Genomic DNA, 12,644 nt, shown 5'->3' with positions numbered 1-12,644 from the left:
TATAGAAAAGTATGCAATCTACTGACACCAAAATTATGGTGACAAACTGAATAGCAAGTGAATTCCTGTAAGAAATTCTCATGAGGCAATTGCATCATTACTCATGTCTGAATTATTCTTTTATCCATCCAGCTTATAAGTGCTGATTTTTCCACAAATGAGACTCATTTACCGACACTCACACATAACAAGAAGGGTCCAATTCAGTCTTATCTTCTTCCTCTATAGCTCCACAAAGTGCAATTAAAAAAAAACAGTGCCATTTAAATTGCCATATTGCAGTACATAAAATATTTGCGGTAATATTTTGTACTGCACTTTGTGTGCTGCAGTGGCAAAGGATGGAAACCACTGTGCCACATTATTTTTATTCGAAGACTGGGATGTTAAAATTGTCCATTATAGACAAAGAAGTGTCAGATTACAGCTTGAAAAGTGGGTTTCTGGGCTGTGTTAAGGAAGTGGACTGCTGCCTCAATCACTAGGATATCTGTTCAAGTTGAAAGAACTCCTGAAATGATGCTAGGAGATTCCACTGAACAAGGTGAAGATGAGCAACACAATCAGCTTGTAGTCTCGATAGTGGCAAACTAGATGACCAGCTAATAGGAGAGGTACTGAAGGGTACCGAATAGTCTAGTGAGATGAGTGTGAAGGGGAAGGAGGGATGTGGCATAGCAATAACAGAACAATGATTGGAGTAATCATTCCAGAAGAAAGTCATTTTTATTCCAGAATAGTGTCCACATGGGGAATTATACAGGAATATCAATAGCAGCATAATTATTCCATTACAGCTATATAGGAAATTTCCCATGTGGATAAGCCCTAGGAGGAGATCTGAGGCTGGATCCTGCAATGAGCTCTGTGTGGGAAGGATCCCACTGCCCAAATAGAGCCCCACTGGTGTCATCACGGGACGTGAGTTCAGTCCCCAGAGCTGATGTTTCCTAATATGCTATCTGACCATGGGAAACTCATGTGATCTTGGTCATTTCCATTTCCTTTGCTATAAGATAGGAGGAATAACACTCACACCCCTTTAGAAAGTGCTTTGAAATCCTCAGATTAAAAGGCACTACATCAGACAGTGCCAATAGCAACATTTTCAGAATAAGCCCTAAAAGGTGGGCAGAGTTTTCCTATTTATTTTTTGGTTCACTGCCAGGGCTGTCCTGATTATATACAAACACATTTCATATTTGTTAAACATGAAAAAAAATTAAAAAGCAGTTTTCAGCTCTCCTAATTTTTCAAGTAACAGGCTACATCTCGAGGCACAGAGTTGGCATCTATCTGTCATACTGAATTATGCAGAAAAAAATTAAATTGGGTGTTTATAGCTCCCATGGTTGTAGCAAATAATAAGCAATATATTAATAGGCAAGTAGGTAGAATTAGGTATGGAATTCTGTGTGTGTGTGTGTTTCTATGCATGAGAAGGAAGAAATAATGAACATTTAAAAAGAAGGCACATTTGTAAATTAGATATTTCCATCTTCATTGGGGACAGTAATGAATGCTTAGTCAATTCCTTGGGGCCAGATCTTACACTTTCAGAATTCCAATAGGAGTTTTGCATGTGTGAGGAGCAAAACAGACTCCTAGCTGTCTTGCTCAGACAAAATAACCCAGAATCAGTGCCATTTTGGTGCAGAGCTCTAGCAAAAAAAGACCCACAGCTGGAAAGTTTAAACTGCTGTAAGACAACATTTTACTTCCTTTTTTTTATTATACTTTAATTTTATATATCAACTCTATCTCATGATCTCTTATCTGGATGCTGTCATACTAGCAGGTAGTCCAAAGTCCCAACGGCACATTATGTTTAAATTAACACGGCAATCTGGATTTCTTTATCAAATTATGAGACCTGACAGATCAACAGTTGCTATCTTTATCTTGACTGGTGCAAACTGTTTCATAAATTTTGAAAAGGCAATTTTCCTTTCAGCCCTTCAGCCCTCCCCCTCCCATGAATATTAAAGCTGCAGCATTTAAAATTTCTCTTCAGAAGTTAGAAAAAGGCATTTTCTAAAAGGATTTTTCTATACAGAAGGTAGAACAAAACCATACTTAATGTCTGTGGCTTCATGGTTTGCTCTACTAGGAAAATAACGGTAGCTGTCTCGCTTGTTAAAAATTAATTCAGCAAAGGATCTTTTAAAAAAAAAGATTGCTTTATGGTCCCTCCCTTTTCAGTTTAATTTAGACATTGCTGAGACAATCTTTAACCTGCCCATCATTTTGTAATACCATGCTTACGGCCTGGTCCTGCAATCTGTGCATATGCAACACTTTCCTTGAAGAGGAAGATGGCAGGGTTGAAGTCAAGGGGAAATTGGCAGGGTTGAAGTCAAGGGGAAATTGGCTGGCTGCTCAGGGAATTCAGCAGCAAGTGGTTATGGTGCATATTTGGGGATTGTTTTGATTATTAAGGAAATGAAGGGTGGAGAGTTGCAGGTAGGGTAGTAGAAAATGCATATGCTAAGCAGGACCATTGTGACACTTAAAGCAGCAGAGATACCATATGAAACAGAGTATTATTAGATTCCATATGAACTTTTACAATAACTGCAATTTTTTTTGCAAGTATTTATTTTAAAAGGGGACTGCAAACTTAAATGTCTCCTTCAACAGGGTTAATTTGACAAATGAGGCATGAGCCCAGCATTTAGGGAAATCTTTCCACACCAATGGGCTCTGAGCCTTTCCTACAAGACTGCACTATTAATGTAAATACATCTGGAGACACTTTCTATAAGCTTTTAGTTTTCTATGATCTATTAGTTTAGTGTTTATTAAAGAAACAAAAATGTATAGAATTATTAGACATTCCGGTGAACACAAGAAACAACACAGCAAACGTGACATTGCTCTGGTTTTTGACAACAAAAACAAAAACAAAACCTCTTCAAAACCACTGTACTATTTTATTTCTGTGATTAGTTTCATTGCTTTGCAAATTATACTTTAAAAAATAGGCCTATAATAAATGCTATGTGCATCCTAACTGTGCTGCCGAGCTAAATCAATCTGGCAAACCCCTATTGTGATTTGTGAGTTTTTTTCAACCCCTAAAATAAACGTTTTTCGGTATTGATTTTTTTAATTAAAAATACTTCCAAGCATAAATTGAAATTGATGCCACTGCCCAGGAAGATTTACTAGCTGGAGTGTTCCAGTCATGCAGTTACTCTCAGTTGTCATTCCCTTGTTCTGCAGAGAGAGCGCGGAGTCAGATGGAAGTAGTCACTGTTCAGCACAGAGGAACGTTTGTGGGTGATAAGATTTTCATCATTTAAAAAGTTTACATCTGGAAGGTTCTCTGTATTACAAAGAGCCCCATGCTGGAACAATTACTTTTATCTCAGCATGGCTGGGCCATTTGTTACAGTCAGCTGGCAAATGTGCATTCTTTCCCCTTATATTTCTTATTCACCGTAATGGCTTTTTTTTTTGGGGGGGGTTACGATTTAATGAGAAACCAATTTGAACAGCGATTTCTCACAGAAAGAGTGAATTTGCCTTTTTGCAAATCAATTTTTGTAACAAGTTATTTATATGATACTAAATAAATTGGTTTTTTTTCTAACTTGCTTTTTTTAATTCTCTCAGTTTACAGTCTATATTTACAAAGTTAACATAAAATAATGGTACAAATATTCTAAAGTAATTCAGCATCCACCACCATCCTGACATTGCTGCCGGTTGGCTCAGCCCATCAAATTTCATTGGTAAATGCTTGGCTTCTAACACACTGTGTGAGCAATTGGGCCAGTCTTGTGATTGGTGAGGCCTCAGGGAAGAATTATGTAATTGGATAAGGAGTCACTTCCCCTTAGGGACCCTCACTTGTAGAAGGAGATAGGAATGACCATTATATTGACAAAAGCATAGGGTTCAGAGCAGCTACTTATGTTTATAGATGACTTCAGTTAGAAAAAGCTCTCATTGAAGTCAATGGGAGTTTTGCCTCAGTACTGGGTGTGGAATGTCCTCCAGCTTGAAGCATATGAAGATCATAGCAGAGAAGTCAGATGTAATACACTTATACATATTACTCCTTGGTTATTTCTCTTTCATTAGAAGAGGGTCTGAAAAGATAATTTAGGCATAGGGCTAGATTGACCATATACTGAAGATGAGCACAAACCTCAATATCACAAATATCTTCTTATGCAAGCAGAGCTACCCTCCGAGGAAATTCTTCATTTTAGCACTTCATAAAGGAAAACACCCCATCTTATTTAACAACTTTTGTGAGGAAAGGGGGAAAATATCACTGAAAAGCAGTGCTTCGTCAAAAACATGGGTAAGTATACATTAGACCTACTCAGGCTAAGTAAGTGATCTGAACGACTGACTCCCCTAAGTGATTTGTGAATTAAAATAAACTGAGTGACTCACATAGGCCAGTGGCTGGTTGAGCCATATGGAATGCTGTCTTAGATGCACCTCAAGAATATGGGTGAAAATTGAATATGGTGATCTTAGCAAAACGTAGTATTTTAGTATTCACTACTGGGACTGTGGTTTAGACTAATACAAATGTCTATATACAAACTAAAAATAAAGGAGATTAGTTTATTATCTGTATTACAGTACACCAAGGCCCCAGCTGGAGCTCAACTGTGGTAGGCCCTGTACATACTGGATTTTATCTATTACATATACACATACATACCTGAGTTAACCTGTGTCATAACTATATTTTTTTTCCGTAGCGCTGGGAGATTCCAGTCACATTCGGGTCCCATTGTGCTAGACTCCGTGCAAACAGAGTAAGAGACAGTCTCTGCCCCAAAAAGCTTCCAATCTAATTAAGAGACGATGAAACAAGTTGGCGTAACAAACCAGCAGAGAGAAGTGGATGGTAACAGTGACAGGAGAACAGACTTATGTATAATGGCTGTGGTCACAATTTGCCAGCTTGAGGGTTTGTTTTTTAAAAAGACCATAATGATCACAGTAGGACTGCTACTTGGCCATTTTTTGACCAGCCTGGCCAGTTGCTGGTCAAAAGATGTACCATTCCAGTTTCTTTTTTGCTGTGCACATGCTGCCATACGCATAGCAATCTTAGCTACAGGCTGTACACGTCACAGCTGGGAGTGTGCCACAGCCGGCACAGCACCCTGGTCCCTTTCTGCATGCCAGGCACTCACCTGCTGGCTGCCGAAACCACAGTGGCTCCTCTTGCACTGGGAACCAGCCAGGAAGCAGGACAAATCTGTCACCGGAGGGTAAGGCTTATTAGCATGGATGGATAAGGAACAGGGTGGGGAGGCAGGGGCTCCTGGGAGGGGATCATAGGACGGACTCCCTTGAGAGCTCCAGGAAGCAGGATAAATGAGGCTTACCAGCAGGGAGGAGTAAGGAAAGGCAGGGGGAGCTCTGCCTCCCCCACCCTGCTCCTTACCCCTCCCTGCTGGTAAGCTTTTGGTCTGTCCCATTTCCCAGAGCCCTTGAGGGAGCCCTCTACCATCCTATCCCAGCAGCAGGCGGGCTCCCTCTAGAGCTGAGGTCCCTGATGGGAGTGGGGTGGGTGTAGGGGATCATGGACCAGGGAGCTAAGGCTGCTGGTGCATCTGAGAAGGGAAGAGGGGGGTCAGGCTCATGGGGAGGGGCACTGTGGCATGGCTAGAGGCCAGTTTTTCTGTGCCTCAGAAGTGAAACCCTAGCTAGCAGTACTTTCTGCTGGCTCCTGTCTAGGTGTTACTCTAGAATCCTCAACATCTTCAGCATTCACTGGGAGCTCCACACGGCAGATCTAGGATTGGGATGCTAGAACTTTTTCCTTTATAGGCGACGACAGCCAGTCATACTTGGCTCCTGTGCCATTACACTTCGCTTTACCAGGGGGCATGCACCACCATGAAGGAAGCCCCTAACATTAGGCATCCCAGCAGTAAAATACACTGTTCCCAGACATTCAGTCACCATTTTTATCTGTGTAGAAACCAAAACAAACCAAACTCATGCCTCCTTGCTCCATCCAGGTTATCACAGGGATAAGTTAGACTTTAACTAGACAAGTCATTAACTCTTATAATCTGTGATTACTGGAGAGATATAGTCATTCAAACAGCAATAGGTTTCCCACGTTTTTAATCTCTAAGAACTATGGTGCAGATCACTAATGGAAGTGGCCAACTTTTGACCTTACTCTTCAGGAGCTAGATTGGCCACACACACTGCGTACTCTCACTTTTGTATTGACAAAGACACCTTCTCTTTCCATCTCATCCTTATGCTCTCTCAAATACAGAGCAGCCATATTTGCACATTAAGTACAGCTCTTTCAGCAAGAGCTAAACCTTCTTGGGGTTCTCTATGAGAATCACCATAATCTCCCTTTCTTTGGCAGATTTTCCAAAACACTAGATAGACCCACAAGGGAGCATCTAACCTGATCTCCTGCACATTGCAGGCCACAGAACCTCACCACCTCCTCTTGTAATAGACTCATAACCTCTGGCTGAGTTCCTGAAGTCTTCAAATCATGCTTTAAAGGCTTCAAGTTACAAGCTACTCACCAACCATTGCACTCAACACCAACACCTCCACTTCTAGTCACAAACTTCTTTGTTCTCACTGCTGCTTATCTGTGAAGAAAAGGTACAAATGTTTGATGCTATTAATGCTAACAGTAGGTACAATATACTTCAAAACATTTGGTTCAGACCTAAAAACAATCATCATAGATCTCTATCTGAATCAACTGACGCTTTCTGTTTCACCTTGTTTCACTCTAACCAGGCCAGCTCCTCTTTCCCTCCTTTCTACTGCAATCAGCTGCCTAGCACACTTCCGTCCCATTATTCTTCTTTACATTCCCCAACCTGATCCAAGCCAAGTAATTAGATGCTCAACAGCTGTCTGACCACCTTTCAGCTCCCCATTTTTTTTCTGATATCCCACCAAACCAAAGGTGGGCTTCACGCAGGTCTGCCAGTCTTGACTGCAGTCTTCAAATCCCTCATTCTCCACGTCAGATTTGCTCCAGCATACATTATACACTTCTGACCCAAGGGAACCACAGAACACACAAATATTTGCAGATATCCACTAGCTTAGCATGTACTCTCAACCCACTATGTTCCTGCCATGCATCTTACAATGTATCAGCAAATGGAAAGAGACCTGCTGAGATGGGGACAGAATGAGGAAGGGTATACACAAGCGGGTACAGTCATCTAAAACTTCCTAAGGGCTTGGGATGGCTTATTCCTTTATCTCTCATTAAAAACACCAACAGTAGCCTGTGCACAATTTTCTCTGAATTTCCTGCTGAAGCTTTTCTTTTCTTAACTCAGAATTTTGCTGGCTCTCTGCTCATGCATGCATCTTAATTAATAAACAGACGAATACATTCCCTCATGATTGCCTTTACATGTTTTTCTAAACAACTGTTTCTACCTATATCCTTCAACAAAGCAGCTCAAGTCTGCAGCTCGGCTAGGGAACCTCTCTCTCTCTCTCAGGACACAATCAGTTTTATTCACGTCAATTATCTTAATTGGTAACAAGCTTAACCCATTTCCCAATTATGACTCCAGTTTGTTAGAACAAACAACCCCTCAAACCTTCTTGAATAGAAATATTTTAAAAAAAAAACTTTCCTAACTAGTCTTTTATGAAAACATTAATTGAAGGGATGGGTCCTTCCTTTGGAACCCATGTTCTGAAACAACCCTAGGCCCGTCTTTCTAATGGACAGAATGACACACACACACACACACACACACATTATTCCATCAGACTTTATCATTCAGGTCTGTCTCTAATGAAAGGTAGAAGCGTAAAGAGAAGGTGTGAGGAATCCAGATGCGAGAGGGCCACACTTGCCTTACTGCACTGTCCACTGATAGATTAGCCGTACCACAACCTTCATCTGATCCTCTTTGTTCTTGCTCATCTGTTTCCAGTTATACAGCCAAATTCATCAAAGCTGTCACGTCTTTCCTGTGCCAGCTATGCCCATTATTACAGACTTGAGCAGAGTGCAAACTAAGTCTCAACTTCTGCCCTCCCTTCAGCTTCCTCTAGGATGGGGCACAGCTTTAAATTCTGCCAGGAGGGGGCATGATGCTATATTCTGCTTGGCCATGTCCCCCATTTCACTAATAGCACCAACTTTTTCAGAGACACTGGCACTTTACCTACACCCTACCCTACCTGGAGAGGCTGTGTCCACAACCTGCCCCTCCCCTGAAGAACTTTCCTCCATCATTTATACTGATATGATATGGGTTAACCAGACAGTGAATTTAGCCCAGATCGTTAAGACATCCTACTTGATTACAGCACTTGCAGGATTCCTATAACCTATGTGGGCCCTCCTGCCAAGTTGAGAATCAGAAGTGATAGCTACAATAGTATTTGTGACTCTATTGCTTTCAGATATTGTCACAGTTCCTAAAATAGTCTTACGGTTAGTTTTAAATTTTAAAAAAGCCCAAATGAAAGTTTGAGTTGCATGTTTCCAATAATTCAGCATTTAATAAACCAGCCATCCATCTGGCTATGATATGAAGTTGCTTCTGAATGCCCTGGAGACAAGAGCTTGTTATTTTTGTTAATATTTAAACATTGCATATAGCCTTTTATTTCAGAAAGAACTGTTTGAATGTCTTGGTACCAATGTCGATATTCAGCACATGAGCTCAGTGCTCTTCACATTGAAATCAATGAGAATTTTACCATTGATTCCAAAGGGAGTGGCAGTGGACTTCCAAAAGCCAATGCATATCACTGAATTTCTGATGAGTAAAGTGAAGTTTGGCGGAGAGCAAAGGAACTTGCAGGATACATCAGAGGAAGGCTGCCACTGGGCACTAACAAAAGCCATTTGTAAACGAAGGGGACCATGTGCAAACAAGAATCTTCAGGAAAAGGACCACACCTCATAAAAGAACTGTTCTAAGGCTTCTGGAATTCCTCTCAAACCAATATTTACTAATAATGATCTCACATAAAGAAAAGTTATCAGTAAACATTAGCCTGTTCACTAAATTCTGCCAGTTCCCCATCATTCCTCTCCACCAGAATCTCTTGTCTAGGAGTTAATCATTTGGTGCTCCGTTGCCTCTGTACTTTCTCACTCTTTCCCACCCTCCACTCCAAGGAAACCAGAATTCAGCTCTGAAAATTATCTTTCACATTCAGCCCCAGCATCTTGTGTCTTCTTTCATGCATTCCCCCATGTTGCCCATATAATGCCCTTGTTATTCATCTAAATGACCAACTATTTTTACAGTTTTGCTCAACTCTGCCCAATTTTAAACCTCACAATACTTAACACACATTTTGTTATTCTTATCTTAACAGAGGGCCAATCCTGTTGACATTCTCTATGTGCTCACTGTTGAGAATAGCCCTAGCCATTTTGTAGCCAGAGTCTGAGGGCCGAGACCCAAGCCTATAAAAATGTATGTAACAAGCTTGGGGAAAGCACTGTGCTGATATAATATTTCTTTCCCTGCTGCTGTACTTCAGCTTACCTCTCTGCTGGGGTACAGACCAGAGCCTAGTCTTCTTAGGACTTTGAGATATCTATGTATTGTATATAGTGTTACATCTCTCAAAGAATGAAAGTGACACAAAACATCTAAAGGAGAATGTATTTGCTATATGTAAGTGCAAACAAGATTTCCTATAACTTATGAAACAATGACTTTATTATGAGTAAACTAGGGAAATACTGCCTAGATAAACCTATTGTAAGGTGAGTGCACAACTGGTTGAAAAACCGTATTCAGAGAGTACCTATCATTGGGTCATAGTCATACTGGGAAGGCATATTGAGTGGGGTCCCGCAGGGATCTGTCCTGGGTCCAGCTGTAGTCAATATCTTCATAAATGATGATGTCATGGCAAGTATTTATTATAGACCACCTAACCAGGAAGAAGAGGTAGATGAAACTTTTTTTAAAACGAACAAAATCATCCAAAGCACAGGACTTGGTAGTGTTGGGGGACTTCAAATACTCAGATGTCTGTTGGGAAAATAATACAACAGGGTACAGATATAGTCTTGTTGCTCAGCAGGAAAAAGGTTGAGAACCCCTGGCCTAGAATACTTACAGAACTGGCTGAAGAGATCGCTGAGTCATTAGCAATTATCTTTGAGAACTTGAGGATGGGAGAGATCCCAGAGGACTGGAAAAAGGACAAGTATCATATCTATCTATAAAAGGAGGAATAAGGACAACACAGGGAATTACAGACCAGTCAGCTTAACTTCAGTACCCAGAAAGATAATGGAACAAATAATCAAATAATCAATTCGTAAGCACCTTAAAGAAAATAAGGTGATAAATAACAGTCAACTTGCATTTGTCAAGAACAAATCACCTCAAATCAACCTAATACCTTTCTTTGTCAGGGTAACAACCCTTGTGGATAGGGGAGAATATCTTGACTTAGTAAGGCTTTTGATACTGTCTCACACGACCTTCTCATAAACAAACTAGAGAAATATAGCCTAGACAAACCTGCTACAAAGCCAGTGCACAACTGATTTGAAAAGCTTACTCAGAGAGTTCAAAATAATCTTGACAAACTGGAGAAATGGTCTGAACTAAATAGGATGAAATTCAGTGTGGACAAATACAAAGTACTCCACTTAGAACAGAATAATCAATTGCACAAAAACAAAATGGAAAATGACTGCCTATCTTGTCCCCTTATTGGTCCTTTAGGTCAGGTGTTGGCCAGGTTACCTGAGCTTCTTAACCCTTTATAGGTAAAAGGATTTTGGTGCCTCTGGCCAGGAGAGATTTTATAGTATTGTCTACAGGAGGGTTGTTACTGTTCCCTTTCTAGTTATGACACTGCTAAATGCAAGATGGAAGAGATTGTTTAGCATAAGTTAAATCGTACGCTCAAGGCAGCTCTGCTCACTTCCTATTCCCCTCTTGTGAAGATGTGATCATTTTCTTGTCCCTCTCCCCATCCCTAGAAAACCAGCCCTAGGAAAGGAGAGAAGAGAATCCCCTGAAGATGCTTTTCGTGGAGGGGAGTGAAGAACTTCCACAGCTGGAGGAGGAGCAGAGATGATCTGGGCAACCAAAGAGTGGGGGAGTCGGGGCAGGGGTGGGGAGGAAGGCAGAGTTGATATGGAGACTGGGTAACAAAATGAATTGATGTAGGCATATGGTAGCCAAAATCCTATTTCACCTATACAGTTATGACACTAATCACACACCCTGTGGGGGCAAACAGGGGGGTTTCAAAAATCTGAAGACTGATCCAAAATATTATTTAATTTGTTTTTAAAATCTTATAGTTTAGGGGATAATATCAGGATTTTGGGGGGAATCTAACTCCTGATTTTGAAGGGTTGGGTGGCAGTCTTGCACATGCTTAACTTTACTCCCATGCTAGGCTCACTGAAGACAATGAGACTACTTCTAGTGCACACAATTAAGCACATGCCTAAATGTTTGCAGGATCAGTGCCTTATTTTGTAAACTTCCGGGCAGGGACTCTGACGCTATTTATTTTGAAAAGCACTTTGTACATTTATATTGCCAAATAAATAAGCAACCACTTCTTTATGCAGTTCCTGGATGTGGATTTTGATCTCTGAGTCTCCAACCTCTGATATGAGCCACTCTTCATAAATTTCCACATAGAACAGTATCGTACTAGGCTGAGAGCTGGAGTCAGGTATATCAAAATCAGACAACACACACACACACACACACACACACTATACACAATATATATTTGAATGCTCAGAAAGATCAGTTCTTTATATACAATACAACTGCCACAAGCTGTTTTCTAAAAATGATGGCCTGGATGTAAGAGACATTAAACTTCTCGTTTCCTTATAATTAATATAGTCAGAGGTTAACCACACACAAATGGGTCTCTGAAGAATAACAAATACAGTTTATGAATAAGATTTGTTTATAGTTGTATGGAGAATTTGTGTAAGTTAATAATGAATATTATATATATTATTCATACTTCTCTCTAGCTGAGGCCACAGACTCCTCATTTAATCTCAGAATTTAAAAAAAACCCAAAAAACAGAGTTTAGTTATCCTGAAAATAAAATTCATTGTGGAAACACTGACAGACTTTTTAACTACCAATGTGATATATGCCATCATGTGCTAGGAATGCCCCTCTGCCATGTACATTTGCAAAAACGGACAGTCTCTACATAAAAGAATAAGTGGACAGAAATCACTATACAAGTTTTTTTTTCTCCTGCTGATAATAGCTCATCTTAATTAATTTGCCTCTTACAATTGGTATGGCTACTTCCACTTTTTCATGTTCTCTGTATGTATATATATCTTCTTACTATATGTTCCATTCTATGCATCTGATGAAGTGGGCTGTAGTCCACGAAAGCTTATGCTCAAATAAATTTGTTAGTCTCTAAGGTGCCACAAGTACTCCTGTTCTTTTTGCGGATACAGGCTAACACGGCTGCTACTCCTAAACTCTTTTAACTAGAGCGGCACAAATAGTATATCTAAAATGTGCTGCACATTATAGTGAATGCTTGAGACACAATAAACACAATACCTTCTCAAGGTCTCCCATGTTAAAGAAAGGTGATTTTCTTTATTCAAGCCTCCTGCAGTAAGAAAAGAAAAAGAAAGAAAGGGAGAGGAGAT

Source organism: Mauremys mutica, chromosome 2, assembly GCF_020497125.1.
Source record: "Mauremys mutica isolate MM-2020 ecotype Southern chromosome 2, ASM2049712v1, whole genome shotgun sequence".
Classification (NCBI taxonomy): domain Eukaryota; kingdom Metazoa; phylum Chordata; order Testudines; family Geoemydidae; genus Mauremys; species Mauremys mutica.
The sequence above is the reverse complement of the archived record's forward strand: the minus strand, read 5'-3'. Positions refer to the sequence as shown.